The sequence below is a fragment of the Vombatus ursinus genome, unplaced genomic scaffold (genome assembly GCF_900497805.2).
Source record: "Vombatus ursinus unplaced genomic scaffold, bare-nosed wombat genome assembly UNPS02014847.1, whole genome shotgun sequence".
NCBI lineage: Eukaryota > Metazoa > Chordata > Mammalia > Diprotodontia > Vombatidae > Vombatus > Vombatus ursinus.
The window spans coordinates 2649857-2667741 of NW_020954625.1; the positions used below are offsets into that span (position 1 = coordinate 2649857).

At 42.8% G+C, this 17885-nt stretch overlaps 1 protein-coding gene across 5 annotated transcripts in view; it reads right to left on the reverse strand.

Annotated features, from left to right (window-relative positions):
• PEAK1 (pseudopodium enriched atypical kinase 1) overlaps nucleotides 1-17885 on the reverse strand; it is a 278957-nt gene that overhangs the window by 70666 nt on the left and 190406 nt on the right. Inside the window, exons 5-6 of one of the 5 annotated variants that reach the window (XM_027840538.1) lie at nucleotides 10497-10579; nucleotides 8583-8816 (exon numbers count right to left, since the gene is read on the reverse strand). The exons of 3 other annotated variants lie outside the window; for them this stretch is intronic. The gene's annotated coding sequence lies outside the window, so the exon portion shown is untranslated. The remainder of the gene's footprint in view (nucleotides 1-8582; nucleotides 8817-10496; nucleotides 10580-17885) is intronic. One more of the 5 variants, XM_027840537.1, reaches the window with a different exon arrangement.

Consider the following 17885-nt stretch of genomic DNA (forward strand, 5'->3'; position numbering starts at 1 on the left):
AGCTGAAGAAAGAAGGAAAGCAAAAGGCAAAGGAGAAAAGAAAAATATATCTTGCTGAATGCAGAATTCCAGAGAATAGCAAGGAGAGATAAGAAGTTCTTCTTAAATTAGTAATGCAAAGAAACAGAAGAAAACAAAAGAATGGGAAAGACATGAGATCTCTTCAAGAAGATTAGAGATATCAAGGGAACATTTCATGCAAAAATGAACATAACAAAAGGCAAAAATGGTAGGGATTTAACAGAAGTTAAGAAGAAGCGGGAAGAATACACAAAAAACTATATAAGAAAGACCTTAACTTCTCAGATAACCATGATAATGTGGTTATTGACCTACAGCCAGAAATCCTAGAGAATGAAGTCAAGTGGGTCTTAGGAAGCATCAGTAACAATAAGGTTAGTGGAGGTTATGTAATTCCAGCTGAGCCATTTAAAAACCTAAAAGATGATGCTGCAAACTCAGTATTCCAGCAAATTTGGAAAACTCAACAGTGGCCACTGGATTGGAAAAGATCAATTTATGTCCTAATCCCAAAGAAGGATAACGCCAGGGAATGTTCAGACTACTGAACAACTGTGCTCACTTCACATGCCAGCAAGGTTATGCTTAAGATTCTGAAAGCTAAGCTTTAGCAATATGTGAACCAAGAATTACCAGAAAAGCAGGCTGGTTTTTTAAAGAGGCAGAGAAACTAGAGACCAAATTGCCAATACTCACTGGACATTATGGAGAAAGCAAGGGAGTTCCAGAAAAACATGTACTTCTGCTTCATTGACTACACTAAAGCCTTTGTGTGAATCACAACAAAATGTAACAAGTCCTCAAAGAGACAGGAGTACCAGATCATCTTACTTGTCTCACGTCTCATGAGGAACCTACATGCAGGCCAAGAAGCAACAGTTAGAGCCAAACATGGAATAACTGATTGGTTTAAGATCAGAAAAGGAGTCCAATGCTGTATGCTGTCACCTTATTTATTTAACTTATATGCAGAACACATGATGCAAAATGCCATGCTGGATAAATCCAAAACTGAAATTAAGGCTGTCGGGAGAAATATCAACAATCTCAGCTATGCAGAGATGATACCACTCTGATGACAGAAAGTGAAGAGGAATTAAGAAGCCTCTTGATGAGGATGAAAGAGGAGAGTGTAAAAGACGGCTTGAAGTATAACATAAAAAAAAAACAACACCCTAAGATCTTGGCAACTAGTTCCATCACTTCCCAGCAAACAGAGGAAGAAGAAATGGAAGCAGTGTCAGATTTTATATTCTTGGGCTCAAAGATCACTGCAGATGGCGACTGGAGCCATGAAAGTAAAAGACTCTTGCTCCTTAGGAGGAATGCTATGGCAGATCTGGACAGCATACTAGAAAGCAGATATCACTACGCCAACAAAGGTCTGTACAGTCAAAGCTATGGCTTTTCCAGTAGCAACGTATGACTGTGAGAGTTGGGCTGTAAGGAAAGCTGAGTGCTACAGACTTGATGCTTTTGAATTGTGGTGCTGGAGAAGACTTCTGAGATCCTTTGGACAACAAGGAGATCAAATCAGTCAATAGTTAGAGATATTAATTCAGACTATTCACCGGAAGGTCAAATACTGAAGCTGAAGCTTAAATACTTTGACCACATAATGAGAAGATGGGACTCAACAGAAAAGATCCTGATGTTGGGAAAGACTGAAGGCAAAAGGAGAAGGGGACAGCAGAGGATGAGATGGATAGATAGTGTCATGGAAGCAGTGAACGTGGGCTTGGACAGACTTCTGGAGATAGTGGAAGACAGAAGGGCCTGGAGTGCTTCCAAGGGGTCTAAGAGGTCATGAAGAGTCAGATATGATTGAACCACAAAACACAAATAAAGGCACTGAAGGGAAACAGAAAGGTTTGTGTGAAGTGATGAGAAGAATGTGATGCTCACAGTGGGCTGAGGGGCTGGTTCAAATGCCCCCTCTGAGCCACAGCGGGCATGACTCTGGCAGCCAACTCTTAAGGGTTCATGGAGGTTAATGGAAACAATGGAATAAGCATATTATGTTCTTACCAAGAGCCATTTAAATCTTCCTCTCCTGAAGTGATAGTATTCCTGTGAGAACATACCTACTGTTCAGCTTCCTTAATGCTGAGGGCACATGCTGGCATAATGACTTCCATCAAGTGACAAAAACAAATGGCCCATGAGATACTAGGCACGGATTTAGTCCTGTCACTCAGCTGCTCAAAAATCTTCAGTGGCTCCTTGTTGTTAAATGACTTCAATTCAGACCCTTCTACCCAGCCTGTTTAGGGCCAACAGCACTTGGTGCTCTCTTCCCTCTGGTCCATTAGGGACTCTCTTTCACTGTTTCATATCAGTTTATGCTCTCTTTAAATTGGACTCCTCTTAGGCTCCCAACCCACCATGTGCTTTTTGGCTGCCATGACCAACCATGGTTTGGTTGGTGCCATTTTGTTCTCTCCATGTGGAATGCTATCTGCCTTAGTTCATCTACTTAAATGCTATTATCATTTCAAGGTTCACCTAAATGCTGCCTTCTTCATGATAAAGCCTTTCCTGACCTCCAAGTTGGCAAGAGCTTTCCTTAGGGATTTCACTGCCTCTAACATACTCAACTGTCATACAAAACATGTACATGATCTCTGTGTATGAGGCAGAGCCTTCCACTAGGCCACCAGCTTTAATATTAGGGGGTAAACAAATGGTTACTGCTTGAAATATATCTTTGTCAAGTCAAGTTTTCTTACCAAATCTGAGTACTCATTTGGGAAGAGGAAAACCTTGGATCTTGGTTCTGCTATTTAGTTGCTGCACTGAGTTTGATCAAGTCATTTGAATTCTCTGAACCTCAGTTTCCTCCTCCAAATATAATGGGATGAGATTACATGATCTTTAAGCTCTTCCAAATAGAAAATCTGGTGCTCTTCTTATTGTCAACAAACAAATTCTACAGTCAACAAACAGGCCCTTCCAGCTGCCAAAAAAGCGGTTGTCAGGTAGCATCTTCCATTTTTGCACTTGGAAGCACGGATGAGACACGCAGGTAGGCCTCACTAGAAGCTTAGAATGCTGTCCCTACCACTAATAGAGTGACTGGAAAATGCAAGGTGGGGCTCAAGTTGCTTCCTCACTTCAAACATTGCTTCTGTCCCTGCCCCCCACCCCCTGCCACATGCACAGAATCGCACACCTCACCTTCTGTCCACCTAGGCTAAGCACTGGCCCGAGCCAGGAAGGCAGCCTGAGAGGTTCCACAAAAGCCAGTCTGGGTGTCACAATAAAACTTAGGCACCTAATTATCAGAACTACTCATGTCTTTAGGGGCTTGGGTTTTTTAAGAAAAATTCTTATTAACTTGATTAATCCTGCCCAAGGCTGAGAAGAGACTTTAAAGAGAACTAGGAAGAAGGGCTGCTGCAGGCTGGCACACCGTCATAAAAAGAAGAGAAAGAAACTTTAAAAACCCAAGATTCTGGAGCTATTTGGTAAAGGCCAAAGTGTCTGGTAATTTCCATGGGCCTGGTACTTTTGAAAGCTGTAGGATTTGGAGCCAGAGGACCTGGGTTCGAATTCTGGTCCTGCCAGCATGACCCTGAATAAGTCTCAACCTCGATGGATCTCAGTCTCTTCTTCTGTCAAATGAGGGGATTTGGATGAGATGACCTTGAAGATCTCTTGCAGCTTTAATCTATAATCTTATGACATCACTACCTATAGCCCAGTGATACTGATGGTTTTTGTTTTTTGGTGAGGCATTTGGGGTTAAGTGACTTGCCCAGAGTCACACAGCTAGTGAGTGTTATATGTCTGAGGCCACATTGGAACTGAGGTCCTCCTGACTCCAGGGCTGGTGTTCTACCCACTGTACCACATAGCAGCACCCCCCCCCCCACTGATGTTCTCAATGATAACCCCAAGTCAACATGAAAAGCTTTAAGCGAACTGAGGAAAATTGTGCTCCAAAAGCTTTTTTGGGAAGTCATTTGCTTTCAAACTAGAATGCCTTTTTCGCTTGAAAAACATTATACTTGGTGGTTAGTACAATGGAACCTAATCCCCCTTCACAGCAATGGTTCTACGGGAAAATGTGTTCAGTATCCTGTCCTGGGATGCCAGAAACACGTCTGCTGCTGTTGTGGTGGAACTGTGGCCTCCTGCCCCCAACCACGAGGCAGGCGGGGGCGGGAGAGTCTCTCCCCTTTGAGCCACTGGCCGTGGTTCTTGTGGTCTGGGGCAAGGGGCTACCGGCCAAAGCCAGGCACTCTGGAAGCCAGTTTCCTCCAGGATATTCCTGGATTCGGGGCTGATGCCTCAGCATCCTTATTTTTCCTAAAGTCCTCAGGGGCTAGCCTACCCACTTTCCTGGCTACTGCAGCTGACAAGAGACACTCTCTTTTTCAGTCTGCTGGGGAATGGAGTCTAGCCTTATAGAGACTGCTCTGCCTCTGGCCCTGAAGAGAGCACTCAGCTCTGGAGGTTTTCTAAGACCTTTTATTGCTAATAACTATAGGGAGGACACAGGGTGGGGAGGAAGGGGGAAGGCTCCTTCCCATGGCTCAAGCCACCTCTCCTTCCAAACTTGTTTTTCTTTTTAAAATTTTATTTACAGCCCAGAGGAAGTGTGTGGGGGGAAACAGTAGACATAGGTGATTAAAAAAATGAAAAGAAAGTTTTATTAAGTAAAAGGATAAGCCTCATGATATATGCATGTATATATGTATATATGTAAGCATGCATGTATGTATACATTTAGAAGAACTTCTTTCCCTAGGGCTCTGGGTAGCTGAGGTTTCACCAAACCACAGTCCACTGTAACACACTCTTCTATAAAGAATAAGGGAGTGTGGCTGAGGTCAGGGGAAGAGACAGAAGAGAATGGGACAGAGAGACCAGGGAGAGAGAAAAGGGTAAAAGCAACATGGACGACGGAAAGGGACAGAAAAAGGGAGGAAAGAAAAAAGGAGAGGGTAAAGACTAGGGTGATGAAGGTGAACAGAGAAACAATGACAGAAAGGCAGAGAAAGGTACACATAGGGAGACAAAGAGAAATGGATACAAAGGAAAAGAGAGATATATACACATGCAGAGAAACACAGAAAGAAGAGGAAGAGAGATATTTATTCATGCATATTCTCTCTCTCTCCCTGACTTCTTTTGTTCTAATTGATTTCAGGCTGGTGTGTGTACCTTTAGATGCACGCTGAATTCCAATGAAGCCCTCCTACATGTATGCTTTATACCAACATAATCCAGTTAAAAGGAATTTAATTGGTGTTCACCATTCCCTGCAATTTCAACATTTTAAAAATGAATAGTCTCACTAAGTACCAGATGGTGACATGTACTAATTAATCAGGCCTGTTCAATGAATGAGCATATTAAAATGAATGCACCTATTAGACATGTGTTGTCAATGCTCCATCCTGTGGAATCCTCCCCTGAAATGAATGCTTGTGGAAGGTGCAGATTTACTGGGCAATATTCATAAGTGTCTCTTGCAATTATTTGCAGCAGAAGCAGCGTCACTTGTTTGTTTCTCTCCAGATCATCTTACGCTTTGTGCTAAGCAGCTTTCTTTTTCCCCTCCCTCTCTCCAAGCAACGCGGCTCCATGATTTAGCCTGAGTCTTCTCCCAAACCAGTACCTGACAGCCTTAGAGGCCTGTCAAGGTCACCTCTCAAAGGGTGCAAGGGAAAGAAAGGCTTTGGGAATTCTGGCAGCATCTTTCTCCTCCTCTTCCTCCCCTCTCCTCTCTGGCTGCCCCCTCCCCATGACCCCCTTCTGAACAACTCAAATTCCGGGCATTTCCAGCTAATGAAGTTGAATGGTTTTGACAGGCAATCTATGAGCAACTGCCCTCACCAAAATCTTCTTCAGTGACCAAATCTCAACTTGCTTCTGTATCATAAAATCTAAAGAGAATGGATTACTCATGCCGGGCTTGTTTCTAATTCTCGCTCTACTCCTGTTTTTGAGTTCTGATGAGTCACTGTGGGATCATTCTGATTCTACATACGTTCCCACAGTAGACAATAATTCCTACAGTTACCGAGAAGCTCATTTCTCTGGTCTGGGGAGGGCATGGGGAACTGGACAGGGCACTCCTGTACACAGCCCCAGTCTACAGATCCTCCAACATGGAGGCAGGGCAGAGATGTAGGTAAGAGCAAAAAAAGCATGGGCATGGGCGGGGGGGTGGCTGGGAGTCTTCCTTTGTCTCTATGGATGAGAAACACTCTGCATGAGAGAAGGAAAGAACGCTGAAACTGATCCCGGCCTCGAAGCCAGTCCATTTCTGAGTCTCAGCTATTTCATCTATGAAATGGGGATAATGACACTACCTATCAGACAGTGATCAGAGGAAATGAGCCTTGTGATCTTAAAGCACTGTGGAATGACCAGGGGAGACGCTCAGCCACAGAGGCATCGTTCACGCTTCCTGGTTTAACTTTGATCCTTCTGATTAAGCCGGGAGGTCACAGAAGGGAAAGAGACATTTAGGTAGAGAGCTAAATCACCCTGAGGAAATTAGCAACCACATTTACAAGTTACCCTGGCAGAATTATTTTTCTCTACTATGAAATTCAAAGAGAACTTCCAAATGATCTTTGGCAGGTGAGCACACAAACCATGGGAATGAAGCCTTGGAAGGGAGTGGGGGGGGCATTTGATTCAGAGTCACAGGGCCTGGGTTCTAATCCTAACTCTGACATGGACTAGCCATATGACCTCGAGCAGATAACACAAGGGGAATAGAATAAGCATTTATTAAGCACCTACAGCACGTCAGATCCTGTGATAGGCACTTTACAAATAGGATCTCATCTGATCCTCACATCAATGCTGTAGGTAGGTGCTAACAGCATTCCAATTTTATAGTTGAAGAAACTGAGGCAAACAGAGGTTAAGTGACTTGTCCAGGGTCACACAGCTAGTAGGTGCCTAAGATGGAATCTGAACTCAGGGCTTCTGGACTCCAAATGCAGAGCTCTATTCAGTGTTACCTAGCTGCCCCAAAGCATTCTAAAACATGTTATTTGTAATATGGGAAGGCTGTCCGGGATGGATGGGCTCAAAGCTCACTGGATGACATTGGTTAAATGACTCCTCTGTTCTATATCTCAGTCTTTCCATCTATAAAAAGAGGGGGTTGGAATAAATGATATTTCAGGTCCCCTTAAGCAGTGAAATCTCATAATTCTAGTGAGAAATACAGGGCTAAAAGAATATAATTCACAGATTTAGCCAAAGATGAACCTTTTTCCTTTTTTTTTTTTATGCTTCCTTGGCTCTTTCCAGAACCAGAGGGTAGGAGCTTATTCATTATTTACTAAGGTCTTAATTGGTTTTGACATTACTAAGAATCCAAAATAACTTGTACATTTTCATAATTTGATAAAGAATTTATTATACAAGAAATGATTCTCTGATTGTTTTCATTATATTATTTATTATTTCATTATATTATTTATTTAGTTTTGTGTTTTATTTAAATAAGAGACTGTACTAGTGGAGAGTATAACAGGTCCATATCACAACCTCCTGGTGTTCAAACATGAATAGAAGAGATGTCTCAAGGAGATGAGACCCACTAGGATTCCCAACTAAGAGTCATAAAGTCAAAAAAAGTTAGAGAAGAAGATTCCTGCTTTGCTTAATAGGATTAATACTAACAAATTCAACAGACCCACTTCTGTAAATCTCATCTTAGCCAAAGAAGAAAAATCTAAATAAATAAAAGGATAACAAGGGTTTTAATAGTTTTAAATCTATGTGGATATTCCCAGGCCTTGTGAAAAAACTATTAAAAAGTCAGGACTCAGGGGCAGCTAGGGGGCGCAGTGGATTGAGTACTGGCCCTGGATGCAGGAGGCCCTGAGTTCAGATCTGGCCTCAGACACATAACACTTACTAGCTGTGTGACCCTGGGCAAGTCACTTAACCCCATTGCCTAGCCAAAACAAACAAACAAATAAAAAAAAAACCCAAAACCAAAAAAGCCAGGACTCTAATTATTAAACAAGTAATATTAATGCTAACACATTAATGTTAAAGTTGAGATGGATTTTAAGAAATATGATTCTAAGTTAACTACCAAGCTTGACTAAAAAACAAACATAAGAGAAGGATGAGTATAGGTCTACAAGAGAAGACAGCCGTGTATAGCCAACAAACACAGGTGGTACCAGTTCTGAGTTCAAGCTATAGAAAAGAGCACTGGATTAGGAGCGGGGAGCCCAAGATGGATGCCCTGCTCCGCCACCTCCTTGCTGTGTGACCGTGGATGAATTCTCGGGGGAGAAGTGACTTATTCAGGGTCATCACTGAACCTAGCACTGAACTGAGCATAAGTCCGGAGCCCCTTCCATTCAGCCGCAGCCTATCAAGAAGAAACAATGCTCAGCTCCTCCAGAACCAGATACAGTATAACCTGATACAAATTTCAGCCCCTGAAACACGTCCGGGGGCAGACTCGGAGGCCTTGCCCACATCAAAGACTGTATTAAGATGGAACTGCATGGCACCTTTCATTCAGTTTACCTACCACTGTCCAATTGTTAGTTCTCTTAACTATTTACTTTTACTTCTGTGGCCGAAGAGGAAACAACAACTTCTTCTTGGCACGGTCCTCCGCCGATGTGGATCCAGGTAAATCCCTTGCAGTCGAGGGGAGGCTGCCCGTGTGTCTCCAGACAGGTTTGTTAGCTGGAAGATCCTGTCCTCTGCCAATTTTGCTAGAAGCCAGAAGACTAGGAGTGAGCAGAAAGGAGCAGCCACAGCTCCGAAGAAGGAAGCCAACAAGGCTCCACCTCCTGAAGGTGAGTTGTCCTAATGTTAAAAATTAAAATGTGACACCAAACGTCCCCCAACACAAGACCCTCTGGTTTGAAGACAGGGCCTGCTGTCTATATCAGAACACGAGCCCCTTACCTGAGCACTGGAAGTGCCCTTTCACTCTGACAGCGAAGGAAACCAGGGCCCAGAAGGCAAGGGGATTGCCACAGTCACAGAAGCTGAGATTTCAAGCTAGGTCCTCTAGCACACAAGCCTGGGTCCTTCTCACTGTCATTTCCATTGGAGTGTGAAAGCTACCTCATGCCCTAGAAAGAACGCTTTTACTAAAGAACCAGAGAGAGGGGCTGATTTCCTTTCAAGCCATGTGTGCCTATCAAGGCAATCACACATGTCCCCTCCTCCTGCCAAGAGAAAGAAACGAAGTCCAGTCACTTGCTGTACAAGGGGCCTGGATGTGGGCAGACCTGGGACCCCCTGCTACTGGTACACTGTCCTCCAAGTTTGTGGCCAACCTTCCGGCTGGCAAGGAGCCTCCCTCCACTGGCTCAAGCTGGCTGGTCCTTGGACAAGTGGTCCAGTGCCTGCTCCCAGATCCAACCACTTGACATCTTTCCAGCCTGGAAAGGACCTGCCAGGGCTAGTGCTTCCCTGGCATCACCTTAAAGAAACCAAGGTCACCACCTAGGCAAAAAGATGCCCAGGAGGGAGGATTTTAGTAGTGGACGATATAATGGACTACCTTGGAGTACATAAAATATAAGAAAAAATAGGTAGAAATAGGAGCATCTCTATATCAGATTGTGCACTATCTTGGCGGGGGGAAGGAGGGGGGAGAAATATTTAAAACTCAAAAGCTTATGGAAGTGATTGTTGATAAATCAAAATAAATTAATAAAAAAACTAAAAAGAAAAAGATATCAGAGCATCTATCTTGGCAGAACTACTCTGATGATGTCTGGAAATCAAGGAGCAATGGCACAACAGCACTGGAGGCTGAGTTCAAGTCCTGACTGCCACAGACAAGTTTCAATGTTTGTGAACCAGCTTCCTCATCTAAACTGGGGGGTGGGGGTGAGGATGCTGGCCTTGATGATCTAAGGTCCTTTCCAGCTAAGATATTCTGTGCTTCCTGAATTACTAAACATAAAAATTTCTCCCTTTTAATCCTCCACGGACCCCCCAAAAGCAGCAGAGGCTGTAGACAGGTCTCTAAAATGGCAATAGTGACAATTACATCGATACAAAGTGAAGTCAAGAAATGTATTTTGAAATGATTCATTGGATCATGGTTATCTAGTCAAATCCTTCTGTTTTACAGATGAGGAAGCAGAGACGCAAAGTGGGGAAGGGATCTGCCCGTGGTCGCAGAGGCAGGAAGGAACAAAGCCAATTTTAGGCCACGCCCTCTGACGTCTAGCCCTATAAAAACAGAACCAACCGAACCGATCTCTGAAGCAGAGACAAGCTCGGCCAGCCCTCTTTTTAAGCGAACGTGTATTTTTCTTTAAAAGCTCAAACTCTGCTTGCAAGGACTCCCTGAGAACTCTGATAATCAGCTGGAATCGATAACTGGAGAGTGAAGACAGTCTCCACCACCTCCTGTTTCTCTGCTCCTCTGTGTCTGTTTGGGCCTGCCAAAGCTCCTGATTCGAGCCCCGACTCGAGGTGTACTCTCTGTCCTTGGCTTATCTCCTTACCCTCGGAGGGACGATCCAGTGAGTTAACAGATGGGAAGGCCTTCGGATCAAGGCTGATTTGGGTTGAGTTCAAGCCCGATTATCTGGAGAAATGAAAGATTCCTTACTTCACAAGCAACATATTAGCATCAAATAAACAGCATTAATAAAAATGTTACAAATGTGTGATCTGGGGAAAAGAGCTCTGGGATTAGAGTCAAGAGATTCTTTACATATTGCTGCCTGTGCAACCTTGAACAAGCAACAACGTCCCTGAACTTCAGGTTTTCCACACCTGCAGAATGGGCTCATAATGCCTGTGTCCCCCCTTTTATCTCAGCCTGAAGAAATTCTTCTCATTTTTAGGTGCGGGTGCAAAGTCTTCTGTGAAGACTTTCTGGGTCCCCCCAGCTCAAAGGCCTCTCTGCTTCCCTATACTTTACAGACTACTTTGCCTGGACTTGACCTGTCCTTTACCTGGAAACTTTTTGCGTATTAGATGCAGGCTCAGGTGACCATCTTCTGCATGAGTCTCCCTGGACACTGCCCCCAGCCCCCACTGCTGGCCTCCCTCCCAAATACCTTGTTTTTGCTCGCTTTATGCTGATGCTGTGTGTGTACGTGTACGTGTACACACACACACACACACACACACATGCAAAAAGCATCAGTGTGTACACACACGGAGATGTATATATCTGTCCACACTCTTGTCCACTCCTCCATCAGACCATGGCTTGCTTCGTTCGTAACCCCAGTGCCTAGTATGGTGCCTGGCACACAGGAGGCACTGAAGACAAGGACTGGTGGACTATTTCCTCTTTTATGCAGTTTGCCTTCTCAAGGGCTTAGTGAAGACCTCGCCCTTTGTAACTGCTTAAGAAAGGTTTGCTGAATTGGATTCTGAAGGCGTGAGAAGATGGTGAGCAGGTGCTCTGACTCGCTTCCTCCTCTATACAAGGAGGCTGCAGAAGGAGGCCCACTCCTGCTCTGGATCTTTCAGTAAGATCAATGAGAAATCGTCACTCTTAAACCAACGCATGTATTTTGTAAAACAAAGTCTACATGGAACAATTTTCCACACAAAAGCTTCTGCCTGTCGACATCTCTGCAGAGCTTTCCCAAGGGCTGTCAGAGAAGGCTTCGCTTGCCCTGGTTCTCCAGATGAGAAGGAGGTGGCATGAGAAAAGGAGGCCCGGACTCCCTAGGGTGTGGGGACACCCCGGATACTAGAAGATCTGCGCTGGCAGAGCCGAGGCTCTGATAGGTCCAATGACGAGCCGAAAAGGCTTCCCGTATGGGTTCAATGACGAAACAGGCATGTGTCCTTGCAGGACCAAGCCAACAAAGTGAAGAGAGGCTCATCCCAAGAAGATAAACATTTCTGGCCATAGAAACTCAAAATCATTTATGGTATGAGTGGGCTGAAGTAATACTTGAAATATTCAGGTATTTAAAGAAAAACCAATTTCTAGTAAGATGATAATGATTAAAATGAAATGAAAGAGAGTGCAAATAAAATAAGAATCTAAAAGACCTGGATCTAGATCTGGGGTCTAGTCCTGTCGCTATATGACTCTGAACAAGTCACCTTACCTCCCTGAGTGACATTCACTTTCTTCATCTGGAAAACAGGAATAATGAAATAGGCTATCATGAGGAAAGCATTTTATAAATCTTAAAGTGCTTTATAAATCTGAATTATTAATAATTTTATTAATGGACTAACATGAATGATTTCCAGCTGTTTGTTCTCTCTCTCTCTCTCTCTCTCACACACACACACACTTTCTTCCAGAAGTGCCATACGGCTGTAAATTAGGTCACAACATAAGCTTCAAAGAACTAAAACTATGATTGACCTAAAGGGCAACAGAGAGAAATATGGATGGTCTAAGAAAACTAAAGCATATCACCATGATGATTAGCACATGAAAAATGTCCCAAGAGGTATCATGCAGGACGTGTGTGATCAGACAAGGTGCTAGGCCAATCATGTAATGATGGCTGGCCCAAGCAGAGCACTGGTAGCCAGGGAATGTTCATTCTCAGAGGAAAGCTGATATGCTGAGTACTATTCCCAGGAACGCTTATGAAAGGATTTGAGTGGGCTGCTGCCCCCTGAGCTAGTTTAAGTACTAGAATAAACACATCACTGATCCCTTGAAATACTACAGTATTTATTAATCATTCCTTGATTAACGGCACTATACATAAAACCTTTTCTTGACACCACTCAGAACAAATTTGTTAAGTGTTTTCATAGTGATCCATTCTCACCAACAACGACAGTGAAACAATCATGGGGCATTAACCCAATGAGGAAGAAGTAATCAGGGCACTTAGGAGAATGAAATTGGGAAGAGCAGCTGGGCCTGACCAGACACACATGAAGGAAAAATAATGCTCATGGACCACAGGTTTAGAGTTAGACGGGACCTCCAATTTCTTCATTTGCCATAGGCAACACAAGGTGCTTGGGTATTGATTTCCAAGTGATCTCAAAGAGGGGAAGATTTCAAAAGATTAGAAAAGATTATGGACAGTATGATTACCAAAAAAGCATCAGAGACTTACATCCTCACCTCCAGAAATTTCTTCTGAGAATAATCTACATGAATTTTAAGGGTATCCTTCCTGAAATCTTAGCAGGGAACAATAAGGCTTTGAAAGATGATTTTTCAAATAGCAGACCACAGCTAGAGTCATTAAATTGACTGAAGGTAGAAGATATAAGAATGTGCTATGTTTACGGTTTGATTTTTTTTTTAAAACAGATTTAATGTGCTGGTGAAAAATAGCCTTAAAGATTTTCCTACAACAAGAGATTTCCCATGCATATGTTAGATCACAGAAGATTTCTTGATAGCTGTAACTAACAACAAAGAACTTTCCTCAATGATCCTGAGCAATGATATCAAATGCATCATACAAGGGAAAATATACAAGTTTAAATTGTTAGCGGTATCGTGGACCATGCTGGGCAAACAATCCAAATGGAAAGGGATTCCCTATTAATGATAAGGTTCTCCAGGTGCTCCTGGTTAAAGTTCAGTTTGTGATGACCACGTCAGCTCTGGAATACAACGGGGTTTTCCTTAATGAGATCCATGAGACAGAGTTTGTAGTCCACTCAGAAAAAAACAAGTGGAAAAAGAATGTATATTGCCTAGTTATGGCTATAGGTGGACTGACAGCCCATTGAACCTGCCCATCAGCACACAGTATCTTGGACAAGTACCGCAAATGGGCAATGAGGTGGGTCACATTAAAAAGGATGAGAACAAGTTGTATTGTATTTGAGAAACTGTACAGCTTTTTCAATAATCACAAACTTTGCAGACACAAAACCTTTCAAAGTGCAACATTTTCTCAGTGATTCTCTATGGCTGCTGATCCTGGAACACCAAGCTTTTGAAGAAACTGCAAGGAATCTATGCATAATGGCTGTAAATTATCAATGATTATTTGGGTATAAGAAAAGGTGTAAAAGGTACCACCGAGATATATATAAGAGGAAGGGTAAACGAGAGTGAGAGTGAGAGAGTGCAGATCGTCAGTGAGTATGTTGCATTGTTTTTCATGAATATTGTGAGGCTTAGTAGGAAAATCTCCATTGCGCAGGGTAGATCCTGTATGAATGATTTACAGAAGCACATGAATAGAAATTACACAGGATGAAAAGTTAAGAATGGGTTGCAATGTGCATTGATGAAGGGGATGCTCACACAATCAAGTTCAGAATCCACATTCTCAACCTTTTTTTTTTTTTTTTGGTAAAAATATTCCTAAAATTAGTGATCTTTTGCCTAAGGCCAATACAGTGCAGTCAATCTTTTTTATAACTATGAATATTGCAGAGTCTCAGTCATCATTAGAAATATCAGAGAATCAACAGACATTTTTAAAGCACAACTTTGACTGGATCTATTGTAGTCATAGAATTATGGCACCAGTTTCTTCAAAAGCTTGGTGTTCCAGGATCAGCAGCCATAGAGAATCATATTGAAAATATCAGAAACTGGGTCCCTATAAAAGAAAAATGTTCCTCCACTGTATCTCAGGTAAATATTCTACTTTAGAACCTTAAGTTTATGAGCTAAAAACCTGCCTTCATTATGTGCTTATTCCTACTGGGGGAAAAGGTTGTTTATTTAACATTTAGGGCTGTTAGCATTTTAAATCAATTGAGTTATTTAAATGTCTGGGGCTGGCTCACATGGTAAGCTCAGCTTTCTATTTCTAGGGGCTCCTATATCGGGTGGCATTAGCTTATTCTTTGTACATAAAAGGTTTCTAAAAATCTTAGAATCAAATTCAGGGCCGAAAAGGTCCTTAGAGATGATCTAGTCCACCCCCTTTACAGAATAGAAAACTGAGGCAAGGCTTGATGACTTGTCTAAAGTCAGAGAGTGAACAGTTAGCACCATGGTGCGATCCTAGGAGCTCCAACTCTAAATCCAGTGCTCCATTAGTGGAAAATGAACACCTGATCATGCTTCTGACATCTTCTCCACCAGCCGCCACAAATGAAAGCTATTTTGTGGGTTAGCAGGAAGAGCTCGAGAATGAGAGGCCCTGGGCTGGAGGACCTGCCTGTCCCTTCTTTGGTTTTTCTTCATCTGTAAAATGGTCATGCTAATCATTAACTTAGAGGGTAGTGAGGCGGATCAAATAGGACCGCCCAGGAAAGTGCTTTGCAAACCTTAAAGGAAGACAATCTCTGTCATCTACTAAGAGAGGAAGGAAAGTACCATGGACCTGTATTGGAGGTCAGCTTGGACATGGAGTGGTTGCGTAGGCCTTGTGCGATTTCTCTGAGACTCAGTTTTCTCATCTGTAAAATGAGGATACACTTGTCTACTTTTCACAGCTGTTGTAAGGAAAAAGAATTTGTTGCAATGTGTGCTACATAAATATGAGTAGCTTTTACTTCCTTTTGGACAAGACTTGAAATTTCACCAGTGTAAAAAGCTTCCAGTGTGAAAATTCTGCCCATCAATGCAGATGGGCAATTCAACAACAGATGGTTTCACAGAGAAGGTAAAGGACTTGCCCAGGGTCACACGGCTAGCTAACATGTGTCAGAAGCAGCCACCCTGCCTCTTAGTGGTAATAATAACAACTATAGGATTGTCTAAATCTCAATAATATTTGTTCTCTTAAAAATCAACATGTTTACACACTAATGGGCAGAATGGAACACAAATGAGTACAAGTGGAAAAAAAGGTAGCAACCAATAACGTGCAACAATTGTTGCTAAGTAATTAACATTTAAATCATTAAAAATAGGATGATAGATTGGCAGCTGGAAAAGATCATTCGGTCCAGCTCTCTCATTTTACAGATGAAGAAGCTGAGACTCAGAAAAGTTAAGTGATTTGCTCGGAATCCCACAAGTGTCTGGGGTGGGATTTGAACTCGGGTCCAGGACTCTAGTGACCCTGCCACCAATACCCCAAATTTAGAACAGAATAGCAGCCCCCTCCCCCCAACCACTCCTGAAAGCAGAAACCTTTTTAAGCCATAAAGTTCCAAATGACTAACAATGATTTACAAACTTGGACAACACACAGAAGGTAGCAATCTATACAAACAACACGAAGAGATTCCACGGTGCTGCTTTTCATCTTCCAAGCACTTTACCCACATTAGCTAATTAATAGACCCTGCCCTCTGCAGTTCGACTCCAATGGCAGTATCCGTCTATCATACTTTTATATGAATAAACAAAGCTCTGTCTTCATATTAGTGCAGTTCTCAAATGACTAACGGCCTCTTGAGGACGAATCTGCAAGAACGTTTTCTTCTCTTGCACAGTGAGAACAAAGCCGTGATCACCATTTCCCCACAATGAAGAATGACTCACCGCATGCCACAGATGGTAGCAGTTGAACTCTGACAAGCACAAAACACAATTGGGCCTTTTGCTTTTCAAACTGTACTAACTCAGAAAAGAAACAGGAAAAGCTGGACGAAGTGTTACATTTGGGGGGCGGGGGAAGACAAACATCAGACTTTTCATGGAAAATAATGGGGGCCACAGTCATTCACCTTTCTTGGAAATTTGGTAGATGGCCAGTCACCTTGTAGAACAATTTGGTCTCAGAATCCAAGCTGTGGCTGCACTGGCCAAAGCCCTGCCCACCTTGAAATGGGACACAGAAGAGCCCCTCCCCACTTACTCACACACGGCAAACTATGCCTTTTTTCTTGAAGACACAGCTGGTGACTACATGCCAAATGAGGGATATTCCTTGAAACAGTAACATTTTTCTATTGTTTCTGCACTGACTAGAAGGAGGAACTATGAAATTTCAACTTACAGCCAACATCAGATTCACCGATACATATACTGTTACCGTGGGGCTGAAGATCGTATGAAATTCCTTCATTATAAAGTCCTACCACACTGCAATACCTCTGCTAATGCAGTCTTGGGCAGTGCTCACATGGTCAGATGCTTGTGACTGATTTTTTCCCCCAGATTGCTGTGATTTGGGGCCCCCAAAAGGCTATTCTCTACTGCAGATGGTCACTAAACTAAGATCATTTGAGTCCTAGGCAAGCTTTGTTCTCTAGAGGTGAGAGGCTAGTACATTAACCAAGTTTTACATCAAACGTCTTTATCATTAGGGAGCAGCCCAGATGGTTTGTAATGTGTATGGATATTTTCAAACATAGGCCGGCTGATTTCAATTAGCTTTCAAGTGAGACAAATGATAGTGAGGAGCAGTATCCCAGAGTCCATCGGGACTGACAGGGAATATTTCCTTACCGCCAAAGATGTGATCAGTTGGATGCCCAGTTCATACAATCCAGCTAACAGGCTTTCTCAGACTGCACATACTTCTGTTAAGGATCTTATTTCTTTGGGGATCAACCCTTTTAGTCATGAGAAGATGACACTTCAGTGACCCAGACAGCATAGGAAGCAGCAGCCCAAATTATTTTTGGTAGCCAATACAAATGGTTCTTAACATCATGAGGCCCAACACAACGCACTGATCAAAAAGATTAACAAGTGAACAACTGTTACTATTCTCCAGGCATCGCCCAATGGTGATTTCTTCGTTATTCTCAAGTTGCCAGCTGGGTGTTCTTGAAGATTCTACCACGCTCAGTAAAAGGATACAAGCAAGTCCTTCAAAATGCCACTTCTCTAGAACATCTCGAGTTTCAAAGGATTCTGTGACTTGCTCTGAGCAAGTCATAGTCAAGAGCGGAACCAATTCTCTTCCTCAGAATAAAAAAGGGAGCCAGGGAAATAGAATTTCCTTTCGAATCATAGGGACTCCAACAGACATTCTGAAACGTTATTTGCCCTAAGCTCTCCAGAGGGATCAAAAAGGTCCATTTTCTAACATGCGAGCACAACAGAAAGGAGAATCTTTAAAAAGAGGGGAAAA